This window comes from Pinus tabuliformis, chromosome X (assembly GCF_031772625.1).
Source record: "Pinus tabuliformis cultivar Carrire ecotype Pingquan chromosome X, CPIR1, whole genome shotgun sequence".
Classification (NCBI taxonomy): domain Eukaryota; kingdom Viridiplantae; phylum Streptophyta; class Pinopsida; order Pinales; family Pinaceae; genus Pinus; species Pinus tabuliformis.
In genome coordinates this window covers 1197688514-1197701146 of record NC_142308.1, presented here as the reverse complement: position 1 = coordinate 1197701146, position 12633 = coordinate 1197688514, and positions in this window count along the sequence as shown.

Genomic DNA, 12633 nt, shown 5'->3' with positions numbered 1-12633 from the left:
TTGATTGGAGAGCAACAAATTTGGACTCCCACAAATCTTTATCCAATGAACCACGCCTTCAATTGTGATAATGGAGAAGTGTATAAATGGAAATACCTATGGATAATACTCACAGTGAAATTTGATCTAGAACCATTACCATATGAGGGTGAATGTTTTCGTCTAGTTGAGGCTATGAAAAAAAAATGGTGTGGTCTGTCATGCAATTGTGAATGAAAATATGCTCTTCGATTGAGATTGAGCACTAGGAAAGGATGTTGCACATGTCTATTTTGAGTAGATTGTTTGAGTGCATTACATTTAACATTAACATTTATTTTTCACTCAAATTGGGCTATAGTTAGATCACATAACATATCACATATTTTTCATCTATGCTCCTCTTCCATATGCCCTATAGACTTATCATGTTTCCTTTGCAATATATGGTGCAAATGCTAGTAGAAATATTAAAATTGTTTTTTATTCAATTTTTTATATTGAAATATTTTAAAGTATAAGAATAATATATAGATATTCAAAAGATAAATATATTATTTATTTACTTTTAATTCTTTTATTTTTAAAGTTGGTATAAAATTATGTTACTTTTATTGAATTTAGGCTTCTTGATCCATATCAAGTTTATTAAAATGACTTTCGGTAATAATCACATCGAAATTCATTTGTCATGTTTCGAACCAACCAGTGTGGTTCATCATCAGGACAAGATGAAGAATCAGATCAATGCCACAACTTAAATAAAGAGATCCATCATTCAATGGCTATAAAAATGGTTATTTTAGACCAAGCAAACGACTACTATTGACCAAGGAAATAGCTACAAGGCACTGGACAACAGCTACAATTGACTGGACCGAGAAGCAGGAAAAGGAATAAAACTAATTTAATTAATTAAATAAATAAATAGTTAGTTTGTTAAATGAAATTTTTTTTTTTTCCAAAGATATGTATTATTATAGGATCATTATAAAACTAGTTAGTTAATATAATTATGAGATTATTTATTTAATATTTATTTATATATAACTAATTTGCTCTAATGAACTGAAGCTCAAAACCTAAAACATAAAAATACTTTAAATTACATGAATTACTATAGAACTATTAATAATTGGTTAGTTAATTAGTTAATATGATACTAAGTGTATTTATTTATTTATTTATTTACACGGTATAAGTAACTCAATAGGTAATAAATTAAGGGTTAGTACTATGAATATTTTTGGGATAAATTGTTTATAATTATTTATATTAAATTTATTTAATTTCATTTACCAAATGTATCATGGGATAAATAGGGAATAATCACCAAGGTTTATTAATTAACCCACTAATTATGTAATGAGTTTATTTAAAAAATAAAAATAAAAATAGGTCAAGTTTAAAACTATTTTCGAACAAAACCAAGAAAATTTAACCTAATAAAATAAAAAGAGGGAAGCTTTATAAACCTATTATTATCAATGATATTTAAATCTAAGAGAACTAATATGATTAATATACAATAATATTAATTAAATAAATAGTTAAAGAGAATTAAAGGAAAAACTAAAACTATAGAAAGGGGGATAAGGGAGAATTAAACAGTCTTGAAGACGAGGGAGAAAAAATATATAAAAAAGAACAAAACAGAACCAAAAAAAGGAGAAAGGGGGGGAATCCAACAACTGCTAATTTTCCAGCCATCATCTCTGTTGAGTTTGCTCGGCCTTCTTTCAATTTCAATGGCCTCCCTAAATTTCTGGTGATGAAAAGGAGAAATCTTAGCAATAACCTGTGCTTCTTCAATACATATATGATGCTTAGTCTTCTTCACGTGTTCTTCCAGGGTAGAGGACTGGGTCCTCCCATGTTTGATGTCAACTGCATGCTCATGAATTCTCTGATTAACATAGCACCCCGTTTCACCCACATAGGGTGTCCCATGGGAGCAACGGATAAGATAAACACCTTTCATGTCGTTGGGGTCAATAGGGTCTTTAATAGATCTAAGGGAACTACGAATGGTGTTAAGGGGTCTAAAGGTGGCGGGAACATTATGCTTCTTAAGGATTCTCGCAATCTTGTCCGTGGTCCCTTGGATGAAAGGTAGATGAACTCTTGAGAACCCATCTTTCGGGTTTTTGTTAAGTCCCTATAATACTTGTGATTACCCCATTACTATTGTAGTTGTGTCCCTTATTAATATTGTTGTGCCCCTATTGTCCCCATATTGTTATTATTGTGCCCCATAGAAACCCTCTATTGTTATTTTTGTGGCTTTATATTATTATTGTTAGGTCGGTTGGGTTATATTGTGACTCCTTAGACTCCTATATATAGAAAGGAGGTTTTGTCATTTGTATCATCCAAGAATTGTTCATTTATGTAATGTAAAGGAGGTTGCCCCCTTGAATAGGCTGAATTCTGAGGCGTTGATCTATCTTTTCTATCTTTTTGTGAGCTGGTTTCATAACATTTGGTATCAGAGCTTTGGATTCTAGGGTTTCGCTGCTCCAAATAGGTCATCGTGGCATTTTTGCTATAACTTTTTTCTGTGATGTTTCAGAAGCTAAAAAGAGAACCCATTTGAGATGAAATCATACTGAACCTTGGGTCCAAATTTCAAAGCTTTTACCACTATATTTGCGGAGATATGATCTGAGGAACTTGGTCTTTGTGCAGACTCCTGAATTAAATTCCAAACAGGTGACCTGGGAAAAATCGTCATAACTTTCTCTCTGAGGATCAGATTGAAATTTCATAAAAAGTTACAGAAAGAGGACGGACTGTAGTTTTTTTTATATATTTTTCATAGTCAAAGGTTGAAACAGTAACTTGTGGCATGTCGTACAAGTTTGCTCTACTGAACTAGTCTATAATCAGGTCACTGTGGGAGATTTGGCATAAATATTCCCTGGAGAATCCAATTTGGACCAGACTGGTGGCATTGGAAAGAGGACACAGAGGGCTACTGCAGGTCGCAAGTTCAGAACTAGATGATCCAAAATTACAGAGATACATTAGATTCAATATCAAGCTCCTACAATGTGAAAAAAGGTGTGTAGTTTTTTTTCAATTTTTGCATAAGCTTGGTTTGAAAAATTAGTTTGAAGGAATTCAAAGGGCATAGTAAAGATTTATTATCGGTAATTGATGCCCCAAGGAAAGAAAATTTAAACACCTAGTAGGCAACCTGAAAGCTCTAGGATGACTCATGAAGAAGAGGAAGAAATGCAACATGATATATCAAAATTACGAGACCAAGTGCAACAAGTGTCACTTGCACAAAAAGCAAAAAAATCTAAGATGGATGGTTCAAAGAAAGATGTAGAAGCTAAGATGGATGGTTTAAAGAAAGGCGTAGAAGCTAAGATGGATTGTTTAAAGACAAGCATGGAAGATTTGAAGACAGATTTGAAGATAGATTTAACAAAGTTTCTACAAGACATGCTTACTAATGGTGAAAGGGTAGTAAAGGAAACTCATGATGATAACAAAAGAAATGTTAATCATGATTTCATAGACTCTAATGTTGGATTGAAGACCCACCATATTCCAAAAATCAATATGAGGAAGTTTGATGGCAAGGATCCCGCAACATGGATATTACAGATGGAGCAATTTTTCGATCTCAATAATGTGCAAAACACACAAAAGATACGTATTGCAACTTTATATTTGGAACCAAATCAGTTTGTATGGTATCAATGGCTTTTCTCTAATAAAAAAATTATCACTTGGGCAATTTTTTACGGAATAATTGATAGCACATTATGAGAATATGAAAAGCAACACTTTTTTTAGCCAATTGATAAGTCTCAAACAAAAGGGTTCAATAATGGAGCACATTGAGGAGTTCCAAAAATTGAACATAAGGGTAAAAAATATTCCAGAGGAGCATAGGATTGATGTGTTCATAGGGACTTTAAAGGATAATATCCAACATTATGTTCACCTTTAGGAACCTGATTCATTAGAGAAGGCATTCAGGTTAGAAAGAAAAATGGAAAGCAAAATTATGGCAACCAGGAAGCATACCACTCACAACCATAAAGATGGAAGTGTTGTTGCCCCTAGTCTTCCACAACCTATAAGGTTGACACCACAACAATTGGAAGAAAACAGAGAAAAAGGGCTTTGTTACAGTTGTGATAGCAAATACACTAAAGGTCATAAGTGTGCTGAGAAGAAATTATTCTACATAGATTGTGAAGAGGAAAAAGAAAAGGAGCAAGAAAGGTCAAAAGAAGAGGATATACTCCAGGAACAAAGCCTAGATAAAGAAGAAATGAATCAAACCATATCTTGTAATGCATTGGCTGGAATTACCACTCCTCAAACCATCAAGATAAAAGGACAAATCAAGAAGAAAAAGGTAATAGTGTTGATTGATTCAGGAAGTACCCACAATTTTATTCATTGTAAGGTAGAAAAAGAATTGAATTGCTTCTTATATCCAGCACCAGAGTGTCAAGTGATGGTTGCAAATGGAGGAACGATAAATTGCTCTGGAAAGTGCCATAATATCAAGCTATCCATGGGAGAATATGTATTGACTAGCCCAATGCTTTCCATTTTAATGGGAGGTGCTGATGTTGTACTAGGAGTCCAATGGCTACAATCCTTGGGTACAATATCTTTTAATTTTCATGAAATTTTCATGAAATTTTATGCGGAAGGAAAGGAAGTTGAATTGATGGGTATTGTAGGGAAACTGGGAAAGATAATCAGCTCTAACAGTATGACAAAGCTTCTAAAAAAGGAACAAAGAGGTGTAATTGCACAATTATGTTCGCTAGATGTTTCCACATTGGAATCATATATTTCTCCAGATCTCCAAAAAGTGTTGGACAATCATTCAAAGGTATTTGAGACTCCCGAAGGTCTCCCACCTATTCGTGATCATGATCATGCTATTCATCTGATTCTAGGAAGTGTTCCTCCAAACATCAAGCCATATAGATATCCCTATGCCCAAAAGAGTGAAATTGAACGTATGGTTGCAGAAATGCTAGAGCCTGGTATAATTCAACCTAGTCAAAGTTCTTTCTCTACTCCAGTAATATTGGTGTACAAGAAGGATGGATCATGGCACATGTGTCCGGATTATAGGGAGCTCAACAAGCTCACTATTAAAGATAAGTTTCCCATTCCTGTCATTGATGAATTACTGGATGAATTGCATGGATCAATTTACTTCACCAAGTTGGATCTTCGTTCAGGATATCATCAAATCAGAATGAAGATTGAAGACATTCCGAAAATAGCATTTAGAACTCATGAGGATCATTATGAATTTTTGGTCATGCCTTCTGGCCTTACCAATGAACCTTCTACATTTCAAGTTTTGATGAATTCCATTTTCAAACCCTTAGAAAATTTGTGTTAGTATTTTTTGATGATATACTAATCTACAGTAAGTCTTGGAAGGATCACGTTGAACATGTTGACAGGGTGCTACAACTATTGGAGGAGAAACAATTATATGCAGAAAGATCCAAATGTTTCTTTGGAGTACAAGAGGTGGAATATCTAGGTCATATTGTATCTCATGAAGGAGTTAAGGTAGACCCTAGAAAAATTAAATCCATTAAGGAATGGAAAATCCCCACATCCATAAAGCATTTGCGAGGATTTCTCGGGTTGACAGGGTATTATCGCAAGTTTTTTAAGAATTATGGGAGAATAGCGGCACCTCTAACAACAATATTGAAGAAAGATGCATTTTCATGGACTCCAGAAGCAACAAAGGCCTTCGAACATCTTAAAGAGGCAATGTGTCAAGCACCGGTCTTAGCTACACAGGACTTCACAAAAACCTTTATTGTGGAATGTGATGCTTCAGGAAATGGAATTGGTGCTATTTTAATGCAAGATGAAAGACCCATTACTTTTGAAAGTCATTCGATCAAGGGAAAGTTTTTACACAAAGCTATTTGTGAGAAGGAAATGTTGGCAATACTACATGCACTTAAGAAATGGTGACCCTACCTAATGGGAAGACACTTCAAGGTAAAAACAGATCATAATAGCCTTAAATACTTTTTAGAACAAAGATTATCCTCTGAAGAGCAACAAAAGTGGGTCACAAAGATGTCAGGTTATGACTTTGAAATCATCTACAAAAGAGGGAACAAAATGTGGTGGCATATGCACTCTCAAGAAAGGATGAGGATGTGGAAGCATTGTTGTGTGCCATTTCTATTATCCAGCCAAATTGGATAAACGAAGCAAGGGAGGAATGGAAGAATGATGAAGAAGTGTGGGCACTTATTCGAAAGTTACAATAAGATTCCAGTACATCTGATACATTTAGCTGGAAAAATGATTTGTTATGGTACAAAGATCGCTTATACCTCTGTAATAATTCCCAACTCAAACAAAATATTCTTATGGAATAGCACACTTCTCCCTTAGGAGGGCACTCAAGATTTTTAAAAACTTACCATAGGGTTAAGAAGGAATTTTTTTTGGATGGCCTTAAATCAGATATTCAAAAGTTTGTGGCGGAATGTTTGCTTTGCCAACAAAATAAAGTTGAAACAATTAAGACCCCCGGTCTATTACAACCTTTATCCATTCCAAGCCAATGTTGGGAGGAGGTTTCAATGGATTTTATCACAGGTTTACCCAAGTCTGAGGGAAAGAGTGTCATCATGGTGGTAATTGACAGACTTACCAACTATGCACACTTTTGTGCATTATCACATCCATTTAAATCCAGTACAGTTTCTACTACATTTATGGAAACAATTCAAAAGCTACATGGAAATCCAAAGATTATTATAAGTGACAGAGATCCCACCTTCATTGTAAATTTTTCGACAGAATTATTTTCTTGTCTTGGTACTAAGTTAGCTCATAGTTCATCTTATCAACCTCAATCTGATGGGCAAACTGAGATAGTAAACAAATGTTTGGAAGGATATCTGCATTGCTTTGTCTCTGATAAACAGACACAATGGGTCAAATGGTTTCCTCTAGCTGAATGGTGGTGTAACACATCCTTCCATACAACAACAAAAATGACCCCATTTATGGCACTTTATGGATATCAGCCACCATCCATCACATCATATTTAAGAGAAAATTCTAAGGTTCAAGCAGTGTAACATCACATCAAACATCAACAATAAGTCCTCCAACTCTTAAAGGATAACCTCGTGTTGGCACAGAATAGAATGAAACAATAGGAAGATCAACATCACAGCGAAAGAAGTTTTGATGTAGGTGATTAGGTATTCCTACAGCTACAACCATATAAACAAATGTCCCTGAAGCAAGCTAAGAAGGATAATAAATTATCACCAAAGTATTATGGTCCGTACAAGGTGTTGCAAAATATTGGTACCATGGCATATAAATTGGAGCTTCCTGCAGCTTCTCGAGTGCACCCAGTTTTCCATGATTCATGTTTAAAGAAGGTTATAGGTGACAAGCTCCTAGTTCAAACAATATTGCCAGAACTTGATGAGGAAGGAAAAATTATATTGGAACCGGAAGCAATCACAGAGAAAAGAACTCAACAACTACAAAATCGATCAATTTCGGAGTATCTCATTAAGTGGAAAAACTTATCCGCTGAAGATTCCACATGGGAGGAAGAGAATTTTATACAAAAGCATCCAGAACTACTCAAGCATTGAGGAAAACACATTTTTGAAGGAGAGGGGCATGTTAAGTCCCTATAATACTAGTGATTACCCCATTACTATTGTAGTTGTATCCCTTATTAATATTGTTGTGCCCCTATTGTCCCCATATTGTTATTATTGTGCCCCATAGAAACCCTCTATTGTTATTTTTGTGGCTTTATATTATTATTGTTAGGTCCGCTGGGTTATATTGTAACTCATTAGACTCCTATATATAGAAAGGAGGTTTTGTCATTTGTATCATCCAATAATTGTTCGTTTATGTAATGTAAAGGAGGTTGCCACCTCAAAGAGGCTAAATTCTAAGGTGTTGATCTATCTTTTCTATCTTTTTGTGAGCTGGTTTCATAATAGTCTTTCTTGACCTTGAGATCTTTGCTAGCTTTAAGGAAGGCTTTCAGACCTTGGCACCTACTGTATCCATTTTTGACAAAAACATTAAGAAGATTGGATTTATCCTTATCAAGTGACTTTTCATCATAGATTCTCAGTGCACGAGTAGCTAGTGTGTTGAGAGCACCCAACTTTTAAGAAGGGAAATGGTGGGAGTTGGTATGAAGATACTGCTCAATATGAGTTTTCTTCTGAAACACCTGATGAGAGAAAGAATGGTCATCATTCTTTGAAATGAGAACATCAAGGAAAGGCAAGCATCCATCAATTTCTTGCTCCATAGTGAAATTTATGGAAAAGGATTGATTATTGAGATGCTGTAAAAGAAGATCGAATTCATCCTGGCCATGAAACCAGATGACACCCGTGTCATCTATAAATCTCTTCCAAAGCTTGGGCAGGAGACGAGCTGAGGCTAGAGCTTTGGATTTAAATCTTCCATAAAAATATTAGCAACTACCGAGGATAGGGGGGAGCCCATGGAAACCCCACAAGTTTGCTCATAGAATTCCCCTTCAAAGCAGGAAAAATAGAGGAAAAACAAATCTCAACCAGGCGAGAGGTATCAGGGTCGGTGAGGCGATTAATGACCTTAATGGCCTCCTTGATAGGGATGCAAGTGTAAAGGGAGACCACATCAAAACTCACAAGAATATCCCCATGGTCAAACACAATGCCCTTTAACTCATTGACAAACAAAGTAGAGTCTTTGACGAATGACTCTATGAGGCCAACGAGGGGTTTAAGCTTAGAAGCAAGGAACTTGGCAAGGAGTTCATCTCCCTTTCATCCAAGGGACCACCGACAAGATTGCGAGAAGCCTTAAGAAGCATAATGTTCCCGCCACCTTTAGACCTCTTAACACCATTCATAGTTCCCTTAGATCTGTTAAAGACCCTATTCACCAAAAAGGACATGAAAGGTGTTTATGTTATCCCTTCCTCCAGTGGGACCCCCTATGTGGGTGAAACGGGGCGCTCTATTAACCACAGAATTCATGAGCATGTAGCCAACATCAAACATGGGAGGACCCGGTCCTCTGCCTTGGCAGAATAGATGGGGAAGACTAAGCATCATATATGTATTGAAGAAGCACTTGGTATTGCTAAGATTTCTCATTTTCATCACCAGAAATTTAGGGAGGACATTGAAAATGAAATAAAGGTGAGCAATCTCAATAGAGATGACGGTTGGAAGATTATCAGTTGTTGGATCCCCGTCTTTTCCCCCTAGTTCCCCTCCCCCTTTCCCCCTTTTTTGGTTCCGTTTTGGTCTTTCTTTATCTATTTTTCTCTCTCGTCTTCAGGACTATTTAATTCTCCCTTATCCCCCGGTCTATTGTTTCAGTTTTTCCTTTGATTCTCTTTAAATTTTTATTTAATTAATATTATTGTATATTAATCATATTAGCTCTCTTCCATTTCAATTTCATTGATAATAATAGGTTTATAAAGCTCCCCTCTTTTTATTTTATTAGGTTAAATTTTCTTGGTTTTGTTCGAAAATAGTTTTAAACTTGAGCTAATCTTTTTTCTTTAAATAAACTCATTAAATAATTAGTGGGTTAATTAATAAACCTTGGTGATTATTCCCTATTTATCCCATGATACCTTTGGTAATTGAACTTAAATATATTCATAGTACTAACCCTTAATTTATTACCTACCGAGTTACTTATATAGTGTAAATAAATAAACTTAATATCATATAAACTAATTAACTAACTAATTATTAATAGTTCTATAGTAATTCATGTAATTTAAAGTATTTTTATGTTTTAGGTTTTGAGTTTTAGTTCATTAGAACAAATTAGTTATATATAACTAAATATTAAATAAATAATCTCATAATTATATTATCTAATTAACTAACTAGTTTTATAATGGTCCTATAATAATACATATCTTTGGACAAAAAAACATGATTTCATTTAACAAACTAACTATTTATTTATTTAATTAATTAAATTAGTTTTATTCCTTTTCCTGTCTCTCGGTCTAGTCAATTGTAGCTGTTGCCCAGTCTCTTGTAGTCGTTTCCTTGGTCAAAAGTAGCAGTTTCCTTGGTCAATAGTAGTTGTTTCCTTGGTCTAAAATAGCTGTTTTTATAGCCGTTGAATGATGGATCTCTCTGTTTAACTTGTGGCCTTGATCTGATTCTTCATCTTATCCTGATGATGAACCACACTAGTTGGTTCGAAACGCATGGACAAATGAATTTTGATGTGATTATTGCCGAAAGTCATCTTAGTAAATATGTTACTTTTATTGAATTTTTATATTTAAATACTTTAATTTTAAATTTGGTATAAAATTATGTTACTTTTATTCAATTTTTATATTGAAATACTTTAAAAATATATAAATAATATATAAATATTCAAAAGTGGATTATATTATTTTTTTACTTTTAATTGATTTATTTGGAAAGTCAGTATAAAATTATGTTGGTTTTATTTATTTTTTATATTAAAATATTTTAAAAGTATAAGAATAATATATAGATATTTAAAAGTGAAATATATTATTTTTTTACTGTTAATTGTTTTATTTGTAAAATGGGTATAAAATTATATTATTATGTTATTTCGTATAAATATGTCAAAATATTTACTTAGGCCTCTCAACCTAATTTAAAAATAGTTTCAAATATAGTTTGATATACAATATAAAAAAAAACATATATTATATTCATGCTATTGGCTTTCTTTATTCTCATAATTTTGAAAGTCTCTCGAGAAATGCAATCCAATCTTAGGTACTACATCTACCATAGATTTTTTATGCCTCTAAATATAATGAGAACATACCTGACTAAACTAATATATTTGCTATTCAAGTCAAAATATTAATTTTATTTTTATCATTGCATAATTTTTTCCAAAGGAAAAAACGAAACTTTTTATTAAGATTATAAAAAGTTTACATTGCAAATGCTGAAGCATCACTAATCCGTCTGAGGGATTACCAAGACTGTTTTACAAAAAATTTCTGACTTATGCAAACACCTGTTTCTAAGGTGTTGAAGCTGTTCTGTTTACCTCTGAACCGAGGTGCCGTTCTTAAACTGAAAAACCAGAGGACTGTTGCACCAAAATTCCAAAACATGCCGGGCCTCCTCAACATAGAAGAAAACAGCCCGATATGCGGTAATGAGGTTTTAAAAGCCGAGATACAGTGCTGATAAGTTTATATGTAATTACAAAAATTTTGAAAAAAAAGAGTAAAACAAAAAACTGCCAGAGTATTAGATAGTCTGATTATAGGGCGGCTGTTCAGATCTTCTGGTTTGGCCTTGGTCTTCTTCTATAATCTTCCAGCTGCCCAAATCCTGTTGTAGACCGTCTTTAGAAAGCTGGTCCGCTGATTCATTCCTTTCCCTGAAAATGTGGCGAAGAGAGAAACTGTTAAAATAAGATTTTAATCTCTGAACTTATCCCAGGATTTGTTTTAATAATTGGTTGCTGCATGTACTTTGTCCATTTACCCATCTGATCACTATTTGTGAGTCCCCAAAAATTTGAATTGTGAGGGTGCGCCTTTGAATGAGCCAACATATAAGGTATTTCAAAGCAAGGAGTTCAGCAAAGTTATTGGAGCCAGTTCCAAGACCCAAGTTCCAGGACTAAACCTGCTCCTGCTTTATTGTTTTGAGATGCACCATCGAAGAATGCCCAGGGGGTTCCTTCTGTGATCTGCAATTATGGAATGATTCTTTGGGGGTGGGCTTCCTTAGGCTCGGGGATACTAGAAAAAATGGCAGTGCTCTGACTTGCTGTGATAGCTATGGGAATTCCTTTATCCTGGAAAATACTCCTATTCCTGGATATCCAAATACCCCAGCTAATGATGAGAGGGAGGTTGCGCAGGTTCCCGTTTGGATGAGAGTGCCACCACTTCTGCCAGGCTTCTTGAACAGAGTTCCCATCCCATTCTAACTTTTTGTTCAATAAGTTCCCTACCTCGCCCTAAATTTTAATAGCTTCTGGGAATTTTATGAAAAGATGGTTTATAGATTCCGCTTCTGATTTGCACAAGGTGCATCTCCCAGGCCCGTGCATGAATCTGGTCTGCAGGATGTCCCAAGTTGGGATTTTGCTTTTTAGAATGCACCAGAATAGGATTTTTGACTTTGGGGGGCTCTTAAGTTTCCATAGCTGTTTTGACCACCACTCAGGATTTCCCCATCCTTTTCTTGACATAAGGAAATTATAACCACTCTTTGGCGCGTATTCCCCAGAGTCTGCATGGGCCCAAATTAACTCATCCTGTCTATCATTCAGCCGGACATTTTTTCTGAAGAGTTCTTGAGTAAATGTACTCCATTCATTCCACCATCTTTGCTCCAGATCCAATTCTTCACCATTCTTCCAAGCTTGACCCCAGATGGATGAAGTTCCCGGATTTGCCACTTGGCTAAGGTAAAGAAGCCCTTTGTCCTCTAATTGCTGGACCAGTTCAGGGGTAAGTGCATAGTTTTCGGTACAGCCGACCCAGGGATCCTTTCCTATCTTTACCTTTTCTCCGTTTCCAACTTTCCAAGCTAGTCCTTGTTCGATCACTTTAAAAGACTCCAGAGTTGCTTTCCAGATTGCCGACAC